At 42.4% G+C, this 16,762-nt stretch overlaps 1 pseudogene; it reads right to left on the bottom strand.

Moving 5' to 3' along the window:
- Nucleotides 1-16,304, bottom strand: part of LOC115137073 (uncharacterized) — a 38,783-nt pseudogene extending 22,479 nt beyond the window's left edge.
- Between the last annotated feature and the right edge of the window lie 458 nt (nucleotides 16,305-16,762).

Genomic DNA, 16,762 nt, shown 5'->3' with positions numbered 1-16,762 from the left:
AATCTGAATCCACTTTCAGAGGTACATCTTTTACAGTTAGGAGACATATCTGTTTTCATTCTATGGAGTCTCAAAGGAGTATAATACAATTTGTACAAAAATGTGTAATTAGATTCTTTCATTTTTACACTGGTAGAGGAGCAGTATACCCTGTCGCAAACCTCCGCTCATAACTCATCACTGAAAGCCAGACCAAGGTCCTTTTCCCAGATTATTTTCAAAGGAGTAAAGGAGGAGCTTCCTTTCTCAGAAAGGAGTCTATAGATGTAAGATATTTTGCCTTTAATGGATTGTGCTGTGACAAGAAGGGTTTTAAATTCATTCAACTGAGTTCTAAACCTCTTGGAGGTAAATGAGGAAATTACATGTCTAATTTGAAGATATGTTTAAAAAATGGGATCTTGGCACATCGAATTCACTGCAGAGCTCTTGAAAGGATTTCAGTGTAGTGGTTTTCTGATGAAATAGGTCTGAAAAGGTCCTGATTCCTAGAGTATGCCAAATGTTAAAGTTGGCATCCCTCAGGGCTTTTGGCAAGTCTGGGTTGCCTACTATAGGCGAGTGAGAACATATTTGGGAGGAAATGCCCAGGTATTTCTTACAGTCCCTCCACGCTAGTAGGGTGCTGTAAATCACAAAGGTTTTGGCTATGTTGCCCACTTCACTAAAGTTATTAATGAATATAATTGAGCTTAAGGGCAATGAAACACAGGATTGGGCTTCTATCTGAATCCACGTTGACTCTTGTCTGTTTGTGATCCATGTTAGCATGTTGCGGATTTGGGCAGACCAGTAGTACAATTGAAGGGAGGGAAGGGCAAGACCACCCTTAGATTCAGGTTTCGATAGAGTGGAAAACTTGATCCTAGGTTTTTTATTGCCCCATATAAATTTGGTGATGCTTTGGTTAGTTGTTTTGAAGAGGGAAACTGGGAGATAGCATGGGAGCATCTGAAATAAGTAGTTCAGTCTAGGGAGGACGTTCATACGGATTACATTAATTCTTCCTACTAAGCTAATTGGGAGGGAGATCCAGGTTTGGAGATCGTTCTTGATTCGATCCAGGAGTGGAAGATAATTTTCCTTAAAAAGGCTATTCAGATCTGGTGTTATGAAGATCCCGAGGTATTGAAACCCCTGTGTTTTCCATTGGAAAGGACAAAGTGTCTTCATAGAGCTGGTGAGTGTAATATTGAGAGGGCAGACAGTGGATTTGTTAAAATTGATCTTATAACCTGAAAACTTGCCATACTGAGCAATTGTGTCTAAAATGAGAGGGAGGATTTCTCAGGGTTGGGTATGTAGAGCAAGACATCATCCGCGCAAGCGAAATCTTGTGCTGCAGGCCGCCTGCAGAAACACCCATAATACTTGGATTGCTCCTTATCAGCTCTGCCAGAGGCTCCGCCCCCAACAAGTAGAGCAGCGGGGACAGCGAGCACCCTTGTCTTGTGCCCCGTTCCAGAGGGAATCTGTCAGAGTTCAGTCCATTAGTAGTCACCATGGCATTTGGATGGGAGTATAGTGATTTGATCCATTTAATAAAATTTGGGCCCATATTGAACTTTTCTAAGACTGAAAACAGAAAGCTCCACTCCATCCTGTCAAACGCCTTCTCAGCATCCAGTGAAGCCAGCAGGACAGGGGTCTTCTGTGCGTTTACTTGATCAATAATATCAAAAAGACAGCGAATGTTATCAGAAGAGTATCTGTCTCTAATAAATCCAGTTTGGTCCGCTTTTATTATTTTGGGAAGAAGAGTGTTTAGTCTTTTGGCGAGCAATTTGGTAATTATTTTATAGCCGAACTCCAACAAGCTTATGGGCCGGAAGGACGAGCAGGATAGGGGGTCCTTGTCCTTTTTTAGCAACACTGTAATGTGAGCTGTGTGCATTGAGTCTGGGAGAACTCTTTTGCAAAAGTCCTCCAGCATTGGCATGAAGATAGGGCTGAGCTGGGGCCAAAAAGCTTTGTAGAACTCTCTGGGGAATCCATCTGGGCCTGGGGACTTATTAGGTGGCATGGAGGTAATTGCCTCCAGGATCTCCTCAGGAGTGAAGGGGGAGTTGAGATCTTCTTGGTCGGTCTCTGATAGTTTAGGTAGCGAGATTCCCTCTAGGAAAGAGTGGAGTTCTGCCTCCGTGTGTTTTCTCTCAGAGGTATATAGTTTGCAGTAAAAATCATGAAAAGTTAAATTGATCTTTTTTGGGTCATATGTGACCTCGTCCTCTGCTGTTCGGATAGCCATGATTGTACGCTCTGACTGCTCTTTTTTTAATTGGTAAGCAAGCAATCTACTGGGCCTATTGCTATACTCATGGTATTTCTGTTTAGTAAAGAAAACTTTTTTTATCTCCCGAGTGTAGTCCAAATTCAGTTTGGCTTTGGCTGCTTTAAGATGACTCCAGGAGGTGCTGTCTAGGGATTGTTTATGTATTTTTTCACAGCATTGCAGCTCCCTCTCAAGATCTAGCCTGTGTGCTTCCATTGCTTTTTTCTTAGAGGAAGCATATGCAATTAGATGACCTCTTAGTGTGGCTTTAGCAGCGTCCCACATTGTGGCCGGAGAAACAGGAGAATCTTTATTGTCTTGTGTGTAGTTGTCTATCCATGTAGTTACCAATGTATGGAACACGTCATTTGATAGCATGGAGGTGTTGAATTTCCAGCTCTTTGACCTCGGGATGTTTTTGCAGAGGTCAAAGCGGAGGTGGACAAAGGCGTGATCTGAAAGTGCTATGGGTCCGATTGTACAAGTGGCTGAATTTATGAAACTCTTTGGGATAAAAATGTAATCTATACGGGAGTAGGTGTTATGGACATTAGAGTAGTATGTATAGTCCATAGATGAGCTATTAGTCTCTCCAGATATCTATCAGTCCCATCTCTTTAGTAAGAGAGTTCAACATCTTTGTAGATCTAGGATTTGTGGTGGGGACTTGAGATGATTTGTCTAGGGTTGGTTTAAGGGTACAATTAAAATCTCCGGCCACCACGCCAAAGGAGACACAATGCTCATTGAACAGGGTTATAATTTTTGACACGAAGGCAGGAGTATCTGTGTTAGGGGCGTATATATTTAATATAGTAATTGGTTGACCATATAGTGACCCAGTTATCAAAATAAATCTCCCCTCCGGATCAGATATGTTTTTGTCAATTATGAATGGAACATTTTTATGGATAAGTATGGCTGTGCCTCTACTGTTTGATTTGAAAGATGAGAAATACACCTGTCCCACCCAAGCTCTGCGGAGTTTGGCATGTTCAGCATCACAGAGGTGTGTCTCTTGTAATAGCGCGATGTCTGCTTTTTCCTTCTTTAGAGCACATAGTATCTTTTTTCGTTTTTTTTGCATGCCCTAGACCATGGCAGTTCCATGTCAATAGATTTAAGGTACTAGTCATCGTCATCGAGCAGTAATCGAACTTTAGTGCAAGTCATCGCTGGGTAAAAGTGGATAGTAATTACAGCTGCGTTCACATAAAAGGAAAATAAATGGTGTACATAAAATAATCATCTCTGAACACCCCAGCCGAGTTCCCAAACAACTCGACACATCCCGTTGGATCTATTACCCCCCCGCTCAGTCTCAATTCTGTGTTACGAATAAAACAAAAACCGGGAACAGTTAGCAACGCACAACGTCTCCCTCTCCCCACCAAAGAAATGCCTCATCCTCTCCACCCCGCATTGAGTAAATGACAGTTGCCCTCGTCCAGACCACAGTAAAAGAGGGGAGAAAAATAAAATCAATAGCCCAGCCTACATATACCTCCCCCAAGGGACATAGGGAACCCCAAGTAATAATAGCAACAACAAAAACAGGGAAATAAAAGTAGGCTGAAACATTAGTAGGCCTAGGTTAGGCTATACAGCCCATCCCTCTCAGTTAAAGGAAAATAAATATAAATTGGACGGCTATAATGACATTTAGGGGGTGGGTCTCTGGATATCGGCTATATGTCGTCTTACCTCCTTTAGTAATGGCATTAATCGCATTTAGTCATTGGTCTGTTTCTCATTGGTCAGGATTGTCTTTCAAAAAATGTTTTGCCTCTTCGGGAGTTTTGAAGTGTCGCAAGGCTCCTTGGTGAAGAATCCTGAGCTCGTTTGGGTATTTGAGTCAATGGAGTATTTCTTCACTTCGTCAAATTCTCGCCGCTTTCGGCGTATTCCAGCTGACAGGTCCTGGTGTAAAGCGAGTTTGGCGTTTCCCACTGTGATGGTGTTGTTTTTCGCCGCCTGTAGGACTCGTTCCTTGTCGGTGAATCTCAGGAAACGTATGGTGATTGGGCGCGGTGGTTGTCTGGCTGCTGGTGGGGGCCTCAGTGCTCGGTGAGCTCTCTCGAGTTCTATGGGCCTGTCGGTGGACAGGTGGAGCCACTCGGGAAGTTTGTCTTGCAGGTAGCGGATCAGTGGCATGTTTCCCTCTTCTTTTTCGCCCAGATTGAATAGAACACAATTATTCCTTCGCCCCCTGTTTTCCAGGTCCTCTGTTTTCTCTTCCAGATGCTCGATTTTCTTTTTAGCATATGCTAATGTTTCCATGGCATCTGTCAATAAGTTTTCCATGGATAGGATTCGCCCCTCTGCCTCGTCCAGGCGCCCCGCGTTTATGGTTATCTTGTTGTTGATGTCAGGCAAAGCGTTTTCCAGGATTGTCACCTTGCCCCCTATCGCACTGAGCTGAGAGTTAATGGCATCTAATTTAGTGTTTAGTTCTGTACGTTGGGATCTCAACTCAGAAAGGATGTCTTCGACAGAGTGCGAGGTTGGCATTCGTTGTGCCTCGTGGGGGAGCGGGTTCTCTTGCTCCTGGCTAATGGCGCTAGTTTTTTCTGAGGCTAGCTTCTTCTTGGAGGCTTTTTCCGTCGCTAATACTCGAGTCCGGGTAAAAATGTCACCTGTAGTGTCGCCTTTTGTAGCCGCCATGACTTTTTCTTACTAAAGCTAAATGAGTTTGAACTTGGAGTGGAGGTAAGATTAGGGATTGGAAACTACTTGTGCGGAGCTCTTAGTTCATGCGGCCATCTCGTTCAAGGGTCACGTGATCCCCCCCCCCAATTGAGTTTTTTTTTTTTTTTACTTTCGGTTTTGTGCACCAGCTTCAAACAGCTGAAAATACAATATTTTGGATTATTGAAAAGATATTTCACAGTGGGTTAGATGGTACAATGATGCTCCACACTATAAATTGCTTGTTTTGTCACAAACCTAAAATAGGCTAACTATTTCTGCATTTTGCACCTTATTTTACCGTTTTACCGTACAAAAGTTCAGGGTCACATAGAAATTCTTGTTTTTGAAAGAAAAGCCATTTTTTTTGGTCCATTGAAATAACATCAAATTGATCGGAAATACTGTGTAGACATTGTTAATGTCGTAAATGAGTATTGTAGCTGGAAACGGCTGATTTTGAATGGAATATTTACATAGGCGTACAGAGGCCCATTATCAGCAACCATCACTCCTGTGTTCCAATGGCACATTGTGTTAGCTAATCCAAGTTTATAATTTTAAAAGGCTAATTGATCATTAGAAAATCCTTTGCAATTATGTTAGCACAGCTGAAAACTGTTGTTCTGATTAAAGAAGCAATAAAACTGTCCTTCTTTAGACTAGTTGAGTATCTGGAGCATCAGCATTTGTGGGTTCGATTACAGGTTCAAAATGTCCAGAAACAAAGACCTTTCTTCTGAAACTCGTCAGTATATTCTTGTTCTGAGAAATGAAGGCTATTCCAAGCGAGAAATTGCCAAGAAACTGAAGATCTCGTACACAAGATCTCACAGAACAGCGCAAACTGGCCCTAACCAGAATAGAAAAAGGAGTGGGAGGCCCCGGTGCACAACTGAGCAAGAGGACAAGTACATTAGTCTGTCTCGTTTGAGAAACAGACGCCTCACAAGTCCTCAAGTGGCAGATTCATTAAATAGTACCCGCAAAACACCAGTCTCAACGTCAACAGTAAAGAGGCAGCTCCGGGATGCTGGCCTTCTAGGCAGAGTTGCAAAGAAAAAGTAACATCTCAGACTGGCCAATAAAAATAAAAGATTAAGATGGGCAAAAGAACAGACACTGGACAGAGGAACTCTGCCTAGAAGGCCAGCATCGCAGCGTCTACATTGGAAAAATGACTTGTGTCATGCACAATAATTGTTTAAAGACTATAATTCACTGCATCACAATTTTGTGGGGTCAGAAATTTATATAGACTAAGATAACTGTGCCTTTAAACAGCTTGGAAAATTCCAGAAAATTATGTCATTGCTTTAGAAGCTTCTGATAGGCTAATTGACATCATGGGAAAATCAAAAGAAATCAGCCAAGACCTCAGAAAAAATTGTAAACCTCCACAAGTCTGGTTCATCCTTGGGAGAAATTTCCAAACGCCTGAAGGTACCACATTCATCTGTACAAACAATAGTATGCAAGTATAAACACCATGGGACCACACAGCCCTCATAACGCTCAGGAAGGAGATGCATTCTTTCTCCTAGAGATTAACGTACTTTGGTGCGAAAAGGGCAAAGCAATCCCAGAACAACAGCAAAGGACCTTGTGAAGATGCTGGAGGAAACAGGTACAAAAGTAACTATATCCACAGTAAAACGAGTCCTATATCAACATAACTTGAAAGGCCGCTCAGCAAGGAAGAAGCCACTGCTCCAAAACCGACATACAAAAGCCAGACTACGGTTTGCAACTGCACATTGGGACAAAGATCATACTTTTTGGAGAAATGTCCTCTGGTCTGATGAAACAAAAATTGAACTCTTTGGCCATAATGACCATCGTTATGTTTGGAGGAAAAAGGGGGATGCTTGCAAGCCGAAGAACACCATGCCAACCGTGAAGCACGAGGTGGAAGCATCATGTTCTGGGGGTTCTTTGCTGTAGGAGGGACTGGTGCACTTCACAAAATAGATGGTCTCATGAGGAGGAAAATGATGTGGATATATTGAAGCAACGTCTAAAGACTTCAGTCAGGAAGTTAAATGGGTCTTCCAAATGGACAATGACCCCAAGCATACTTCCAAAGTTGTGGCAAAATGGCTTAAGGACAACAAAGTCGATGTATTGGAGTGGCCATCACAAAGCCCTGACCTCAATCCTATAGAACATTTGTGGGCAGAACTGAAAAAGCATCTGCGAGCAAGGAGGCCTACAAGCCTGACTCAGTTACACCAGTTCTGTCAGGAGGAATGGGCCAAAATGCACCCAACTTGTTGTGGGAAGCTTGTGGAAGGCTAAATGAAACATTTGACCCAAGTTAAACAATTTAAAGGCAATGCTACCAAATACTCATTGAGTGTATGTAAACTTCTGACCCACTGGGAATGTGATGAAAGAAATAAAAGCTGAAAGAAATAATCCTCTACTATTATTCTGACATTTCACATTCTTAAAATAAAAGTGGTGATCCTAACTGACCTAAAAATTTGACATTTTTATTCGGATTAAATGTCAGGAATTGTGTAAAGCCGAGGTTAAATGTATTTGGCTAAGGTGTATGTAAACTTCCGACTTCAACTGTAAATTAGAGAGAATAGAACTGCTGGTACAATCACCTTGTAAATTAGCAGCACACCTCCCTCCCTTTCTGTTCCTCAGTCTAACCTTTGCCTCACTCACCCCCTTAATTGATTCATTGATCTATGACTCATTCCTACTGTTCTATCAACTTCAACTACACTATTTAACACACAACATTCTTTCCATTCAAGATGGCACAGTATGCCAAGGCTAGATTAGAGGAGTTGGGTGTGAAACATACAGTATAGGTAGCAACATTGGCTTGAGATTTAACTAACCCATTTACCATCAGCTGCCTGCCTGCCACACTTATGGAGCAGAGCAAGCATAACATTTGACCTAGAAGCATTATAGTCAGTTCCATGACAGAGGAGCGAAGGGCTGATGTCTGGGAGAGTGACGTCTCTGTTAAAACACATGGTGTCTGGGTATTACACAAAGTACATCACTGTGGGAGGAAGGTGTCTCTCTTTACTTCGCCGACTGGGTCACCTCACAGCTATGGTTTGATTGTGTAGTGTACACACACACACACACACACACACACACACACACACACACACACACACACACACACACACACACACACACACACACAGGGGTGGTATTGACTGCAGCCCAGGTGAGGTGTAGATCCCAAACGTATTCTGACAGCTCCTACCCACTGAACACTGGTACTGCTGCTACCCCTCACATCTCTACTGCACACACACACACCGTCAACCTTGGAACTGGTACCCTGCTCGCACGCTAGCCTAAATCCACAACTACTGCAGTACCACTACGACAACTACCACTACTACTACCCTACCTTAACTTACAGCTACTACTACTTCTAACGCTACAACTATTACTACTACCCTACATTACAGCTACTACTACTTCTAACGCTACAACTATTACTACTACCCTACCTTAACTTACAGCTACTACTACTTCTAACGCTACAACTATTACTACTACCCTACATTACAGCTATTACTACTTCTAACGCTACAACTATTACTACTACCCTACCTTACCTTACAGCTACTACTACTTCTAACACTACAACTATTACTACTACCCTACCTTACCTTACAGCTACTACTACTTCTAACGCTACAACTATTACTACTACCCTACCTTAACTTACAGCTACTACTACTTCTAACGCTACAACTATTACTACTACCCTACATTACAGCTATTACTACTTCTAACGCTACAACTATTACTACTACCCTACATTAGAGCTACTACTACTTCTACTTCTAACGCTACAACTATTACTACTACCCTACCTTACCTTACAGCTACTACTACTTCTAACACTACAACTATTACTACTACCCTACCTTACAGCTACTACTACTTCTAACGCTACAACTATTACTACTACCCTACATTACAGCTACTACTACTTCTAACGCTACAACTATTACTACTACCCTACCTTACCTTACAGCTACTACTACTTCTAACACTACAACTATTACTACTACCCTACCTTACCTTACAGCTACTACTACTTCTAACGCTACAACTATTACTACTACCCTACATTACAGCTACTACTACTTCTAACGCTACAACTATTACTACTACCCTACATTACAGCTACTACTACTTCTAACGCTACAACTATTACTACTACCCTACCTTACCTTACAGCTACTACTACTTCTAACGCTATAACTATTACTACTACCCTACCTTACCGTACAGCTACTACTACTTCTAACGCTACAACTATTACTACTACCCTAAAAAACATTGATTTCAAAGCTCAAAGACTACTTTTTAACAATTTACACAGTAAATCAATAAAAACACATTTACAGGAAAAACTGTGCTGATGCAAAGCTTGATAACAGAGCTACGGTAAAATCCCAGTTTTCTTTCGGTTACCAAACTTTGTATCGGCTACAGTTTTTCATGTAATGCGTTTTTGTAAAACTTTCTGCATGAAAATGTTTCCAAGGAAAGTTTGAAATCAATGGTTTATGTTTGGTATGGATTTTAAAGGGAAAATGTGAGTCTCAGCTAGAGGTCGACCGATTAATCGGAATGGCCGATTAATTGGGGCTGATTTCAAGTTTTCATAACAATCGGAAATCGGTATTTTTGGGCGCCGATTTCCGATTATTAAAAATATATATATATATTTTTCTACCTTTTATTTAACTAGGCAAGTCAGTTAAGAACACATTCTTATTTTCAATGACTGCCTAGGAACTGTGGGTTAACTGCCTTGTTCAGGCAAAACGACAGATTTTCACCTTGTCAGCTCAGGGGTCCAAATTTTGCACCACACAGTTAACTAGTCCAACGCTCTAACCATTGCACTCCACGAGTAGCCTGCCTGTTACGCGAATGTAGTAGAAGCCAAGGTAAATTGCTAGCTAGCATTAAACTTATCTTATAAAAAACAATGAATCATAATCACTAGTTATAACTACTAATCCAGTTTAGCAGGCAATATTAACCAGGTGAAATTGTGTCATTTCTCTTGCGTTCATTGCACGCAGAGTCAGGGTATATGCAACAGTTTGGGCTGCCTGGCTCATTACGAACTAATTTGCCAGAATTTTACGTAATTATGACATACATTGAAGATTGTGCAATGTAACAAGAATATTTAGACTTAGGGATGCCACCCGTTAGATAAAATACCGAATGGTTCGGTATTTCACTGAAATAAACGTTTTGTTTTCGAAAAAATAGTTTCCGGATTCGATCATATTAATGACCAAATGCTTATATTTCTGTGTGTTATTATGTTATAATTAAGTCTGATTTGATAGAGCAGTCTGACTGAGCAGCAGCAGGCCCGTAATCATTCATTCAAACAGCACTTTCGTGCGTTTTGCCAGCAGCTCTTCGCAAGCACAGCGCTGTTCATGACTTCAAGCCTTTCAGCCTAATGGCTGGTGTAACCAATGTGAAATGGCTAGCTAGTTAGCTGGGTGTGCGCTAATACTGTTTCAAACGTCACTCGCTTTTAGATTTGGAGTAGTTATTCCCCTTGCGCTGCAAGGGCCGCGGCTTTTGTGGAGTGATGGGTAACGCTGCTTCAAGTGTCGCTGTTGTCGATGTGTTCCTGGTTCGAGCCCAGGTAGGAGCGAGGAGGGGGACGGAAGCTATACTGTTACACTGGCAATACTATAGTCCCCATAAGAACATCCAATAGTCAAAGGTATATGAAATACAAATGGTATAGAGAGAAATAGTCCTATAAATACTATATTAACGACAACCTAAAACCTCTTACCTTGGAATATTGAAGTCGCATGTTAAAAGGAACCACCGACTTTCATATGTTCTCATGTTCTGAGCAAGGAACTTAAACGTTAGCTTCTTTACATGGCACACATTTTTACATGGCACATATTACTTTCTTCTCCAACACTTTATTTTTACATTATTTAAACCAAATTGAACATGTTTCATTATTTACTTGACTAAATTGATTTTATTGATGTTTTATATTATGTTCAAATAAGTGTTAATTCAGTATTGTTGTAATTGTCATTATTACAAATTTTTTTAAATTAAGAAAAGTGTCCGATTAATCGGTATTGACTTTTTTGGTCCTCCATTAATCGGTATCGGCGTTGAAAAATCATAATCGGTCGACCTCTAGTCTCAGCATAATTGCTTTAGCATGGAATTGCTTAACTACTACCACTAGTGAGTCTACAACTACCTCAACTATTACTACCCTAAAGTACATTACAGCTACTACCACTATTAAGACTACAACAACTATTACTACCCTACAGTACATTACAGCTACTACCACTATTAAGACTACAACTACCACAACTATTACTACCCTACAGTACATTACAGCTACTACCACTATTAAGACTACAACTACCTCAACTATTACTACCCTACAGTACATTACAGCTACTACCATTATTAAGACTACAACTACCACAACTATTACTACCCTACAGTACATTACAGCTACTACCACTATTAAGACTACAACTACCACAACTATTACTACCCTACAGTACATTACAGCTACTACCACTATTAGGACTACAACTACCACAACTATTACTACCCTAAAGTACATTACAGCTACTACCACTATTAAGACTACAACAACTATTACTACCCTACAGTACATTACAGCTACTACCACTATTAAGACTACAACTACCTCAACTATTACTACCCTACAGTACATTACAGCTACTACTACTATTAAGACTACAACTACCACAACTATTACTACCCTACAGTACATTACAGCTACTACTACTATTAAGACTACAACTACCACAACTATTACTACCCTACAGTACATTACAGCTACTACCACTATTAAGACTACAACAACTATTACTACCCTACAGTACATTACAGCTACTACTACTATTAAGACTACAACAACTATTACTACCCTACAGTACATTACAGCTACTACTACTATTAAGACTACAACAACTATTACTACCCTACAGTACATTACAGCTACTACTACTATTAAGACTACAACAACTATTACAACTACCCCCTCTACTACTTCTAGAATGACTACTATCCCCACCACCACTACTTCTGCTACTATAAATATTCCTATTAAATATTCCTCTCCAACCTCCTTAGACTAAATGTGGCATGACAGAGTCTAGACAGTTCTGCAATGGCTAACACCACTGGTAAGAGGCAGACCCTGGGGTCAAGGTGCAGTAGTGAACAACTGAGATAATATGTTAATTTAACATAGTCACAATGTAAGAGATTATATCAAAGCGACTTACAGTCAACACATAGGGTTATATTCAGTATAATGTATTGCGGCTTATGCAGGACTCAAACCATGCTCTAGTTTAGTTGAACCAAGGACTAGATAGGTCTGAACGCTGCTTTAGGAGAGGGCTGAGTGGGCTGAGAAACTGGTTCAGGGTGGGGTGGAAACCTGGGGGAATGCAGTGAGAGTGGGTGAGACCGATGTAGGACCGTGACATAACCTGGCTCAAATATCCAGACCTGCGTCACTGAGCAAGGTCACTGACAGCTTCCAGCACTGCAGCCAACAAGGCTCTGTATGGCTTGTAGGGATGGGGCAAAATCAACTACCACTCTTTGGTCATCAACGTTGGACTAAATTCTAATTGAAGTCAATTCTAATTGAAGTCAGTCAAATCAGGAAGTAAACTGAAATTCCAATTCAACAATTGAAAAGGGCGTTTTATTTTTAGTGAATTCTCAATAAACCTTAAAAGGAGAAACTACTCATTTGAAAATGTCATTTTTCTCTTTGTTTGTTTGTTTACGTCCTGAATTCACTGAGTTCAATTCAAATGTTCAACCCTGTTTGTCATGTCTGGCCATTGTCTAAGCTTGTAAAATCAAAGTTTTAATGCTATGCTAAGGAAGGTTCAAAAACAACCACTCTTTCATACATTCATATTCTCAAAACGCACGTACACATAAACAATCCAAACAAGCGCATACATACATGGCCATACAAATAGCTACGATTGGCTAGGAGAGCAAACAGTCAAACATACTGTACACAGCCATCCAAACAGACACCAACTAACCAAACACACACACTCTTACCAAACCAAGCCACAAGAATACCTTGTTTGTGTACGGGTATAGATTGAAAGAGTTGCCTTCGAATCTAGTGAAACACTGGCATAAAACAGTGGCATGACAATAGGGGCATACTGGCATACACAGTGGCATGGGAGAAGTTAGGGGCATATAGGACAGCTATGGACCCACTTACCTGAGGGTGTGGCCCTATCACAATGAATCAGACAGGGAGCAGAACAGATGGGATTACATACCCACCCTTTATCAGTGAGATGACAGTGACCACTCAACATCACAATAGATGATGTCATCAAAATGGGACTCCGTAGCTAATCACCCCCTATCTATAGAGTAGAATTATATAAACGATGATTTTGGTACTAATCCTTTCTATTTCAGTCAGCCTCCCCTCCTCCTCACCCCTCATCCTCCTCTCAGCAGGATATGGCATTTGATGACATTGAGTCCCCAGCTCACACTGTTCCCTTCCACAATTCTCTACATTTCTCTTCCCCAGCTTCTCCCCCCGTCCCCCTCTTCCTGTCCCCAAACCCACCACCTCGGTCCTCCCGTCGCCCTCCCCGTTCTCTCACCTTGGTGCGCCCGTTGATGACACAGTCCCCCAGCTGCCCGTTGGCAGCGCTGTGCATCACGGCCTCGTCGATGTGTGCCATCAGCGTGGCGATGCCCTCACACCCCGGCTCGTGCCCCTCCACCCAAGCGATCTGGTCTCCACGGATACTCCGCGAAGGGATGCTCCTCTGGCTAACCAGCTGACCGCCGCGGAACTTCCCGCTGCGATTCAGACTCTCCACCTCGCCCATCACCGACTCACCCAGCCGTGGCCCCAGGAAACTGTCCTTCACACAGATACCGTAGGAATTCATACAAGGCACGATGTACTTCTGGGCGATATGCTCCGCCGACCAGCCCTCCCGGCCTGTAACCGTAGAGACGGGATGCTGTTGGACTCTACTGGGGACATCTGGTCTGGAACGGACCCGGTGCTCAGCTGTGTCACCTTGTGTACATTGTGGTGCAGCTTGTTGCTGTGAGGGGCGGGCAAAGGGGGGTGAGGGGTGGCGCCGTGGTTGTGGTTGCTAAGGTTATTGTTGACGCTGTTGTCGCCATTAGCAGCGAGCGGAACCACCTTGCCTGGTTTGGAGGGCTCTGCTTTGTGAACGTCGCTCTCCGCCACTAGTCTCCGTTTGCAGTCCGGGGTTATCGACTCTCCTGGTCCGTAGAACATCATACCTAGAGATCCTAGACCTGACCCCGCTGACAAGCCACATCCTTTGGGCATCTCCAGACCCATGTCCCGGTTCTCCCCGCCTCTCCGCTTCCGATGGTGCGGTTTGACCTGCGGGTCACCATTGGCCCTCTTCACTAGAAGAGCACATTTCTCATGTTGTGCTCTGTCCCCATTCTCCAGGAGGCGTGCTCTGTTGCCGAGGGGTTGCGCAAGGCCATTCGGTGTCTCCCCCACCCCCCCCACTTGCAGAGGACAACCGTTGGGAGTTTGCGCCAAAACCCCACTGTGGCTGCCCTCAATGGTTGCGGACGGAGACACGATCCCGCCGTTATAGAACGGCAGCCCAGCATTCGGCTGCTTCTTTAAAACCATGATTCCGGAAGAGCTTGCTTTGGAAGCCAGACCTGACAGTAACTCCGCAGCCGTGGCGCTCCCAACAGGCGCCATGCCCGGGCAGTATCTATTTAGTCCACTTAGTCCCATGTTGGTCTGGAAAGGGTGATGCTCGGCAGCTCCGAATATGTGTTCACCGTTTGTCACTCTCTCATGCGAGGCTGAAAAACTGCGATGTCCGTGGGAAGAGCTTGGATTTAAAAGGTCCGTGTGTTCCAAGCTCTCCATTTCATCTCGTCTAGTGCTAGATGTGCACGTAGCCCACGTCCTCGCCTCATTTTTTACCAGAGCCACTGTGCGAGAGGGTGTGTAGTACAACTGCCGAGTCTGCGAGAGAGGAGCGGTGCCGCAGCGTTGGAAAGTTTCATATTAAAAAGTCCGAATAGCTCCGAATATGCCTCAGTTTCTTTCATTCGTGGTTTTTCTTGAAATATTTTCACATTTGTCTTCTATTGAAATGTTTTCTGATATTCTGAAGCTTGAGATGATGTTTCTGAAACAAAATAATACAATAATTACTTGACTGTGATTACCGTTAGTCCACAATAAGTAGGCTAATCGTATCGCCCACAGGCTTGGGACGAAATAGCCCAGCTAAACACAAAGCAGCCTAATTCTCAAACCAAGCCTAGGCTATTCACACTCCCTAAATTAAGAAACCTGTAAGGGACCCGAAACTTGCTAGACACATTTAATTGTAGGCCTAATATCTTTTGTAACGTGGCCTACATTTTATTGGCAAACTTTAAATATGTCAAAATTGCTTTAAATATTCTTATATAATATTACATTCAGACATTGGTCTATCGTGGCTCGGGTAGTTAAATAGGAATTGATTTGTTACACCAATTCAATTCGAAAATATCAACGCAAGGGTCGCTTACAAAAAGGGGTTGTGTAAAGCGTCTTCATTTTTATGAAATATTTCAGGCAATAACACATTAAAACGTAATAATACGGATATCTGTAAGAATAATTCCCCACGGCACGAAGAAGGGGGTAAGCACACTGTGAGAGCAGCTACTCTGAAGAACACATGCCACTCCACCTTGATATTCATTCGTATTACTTAGTGTTTAGCCGGTATTCATAGCCTATAACTTAGAAATATAGCCTACACGTGTTTGTATTCCTCCCAAGATACAAATAGCCTATATTGAATTATTTGAGTGAGTTTAGCTATGACTTTGAAATCGATTCAATAAAGCGCAGAATACTAGTAACCCGGGCAAAATATAGCCCACTATCTGTCAGCTGGTTGTACACTTACCTATCTGGAACGCAGAGCTCCAGTAGCGCAGCCTACGTGACCGGCTGAGGGTACGTCTGTTATTTCCGGGATTGCCTTGCTGTCGTTCCAGGCGATTTTCATTTATGTTTAGCTAATTAATATCCAGATATGTCCACCACCCAGGGTGGAATTTGGAAACATATGCTTGTCCTTGGGAGAGAACTACCGCTTCTGCCTGCGAGAGTCAGAGTAGGTCCCCTCAATCACCAAAAAGTACGCTCCATTTCTCCACCCGTGTCTCTCCGCTGGTAATTCCCCCAGCATCTCTCTCTATCCCCCCCTCCTTCTCTCTCTCTCTCTCTCTCTCTCTCTGCTCGCTCGCCCTCTCCTGTCCATGAACGAGCCTGTCAGTTACACGTGCACATGGACACGTCATTCAGAACAGTTCAGATCAGAGCCGGTTGTGTGCACAGTTGTTGACATTCTTTGCAAGACGTTGCTCTTCAGTTTTGTGATGAAGTAAATATATGTGTAGTTGCAGTGGTGGAACAAGTACCCAATTTTCATACTTGAGTAAAAGTAAAGATACCTTAATAGAAAATGACTCAGGTAAAAAAAAAATGAAAGTCACCCAGTAAAATACTACTTGAGTAAAAGTCTAAAAGTATTTGGTTGTATATATACTTAAGTATCAAAAGTAAATATAAAAAATACTTACAGTTGAAGTCGGAAGTTTACATACACTTAGGTTGGAGTAATTAAAACTCGTTTTTCAACCACTCCACAAATTTCTTGTTAACAA

The sequence above is a fragment of the Oncorhynchus nerka genome, linkage group LG11 (assembly GCF_034236695.1).
Source record: "Oncorhynchus nerka isolate Pitt River linkage group LG11, Oner_Uvic_2.0, whole genome shotgun sequence".
Taxonomy (NCBI): Eukaryota; Metazoa; Chordata; class Actinopteri; order Salmoniformes; family Salmonidae; genus Oncorhynchus; species Oncorhynchus nerka.
The sequence above is the reverse complement of the archived record's forward strand: the minus strand, read 5'-3'. Positions and strand labels throughout refer to the sequence as shown.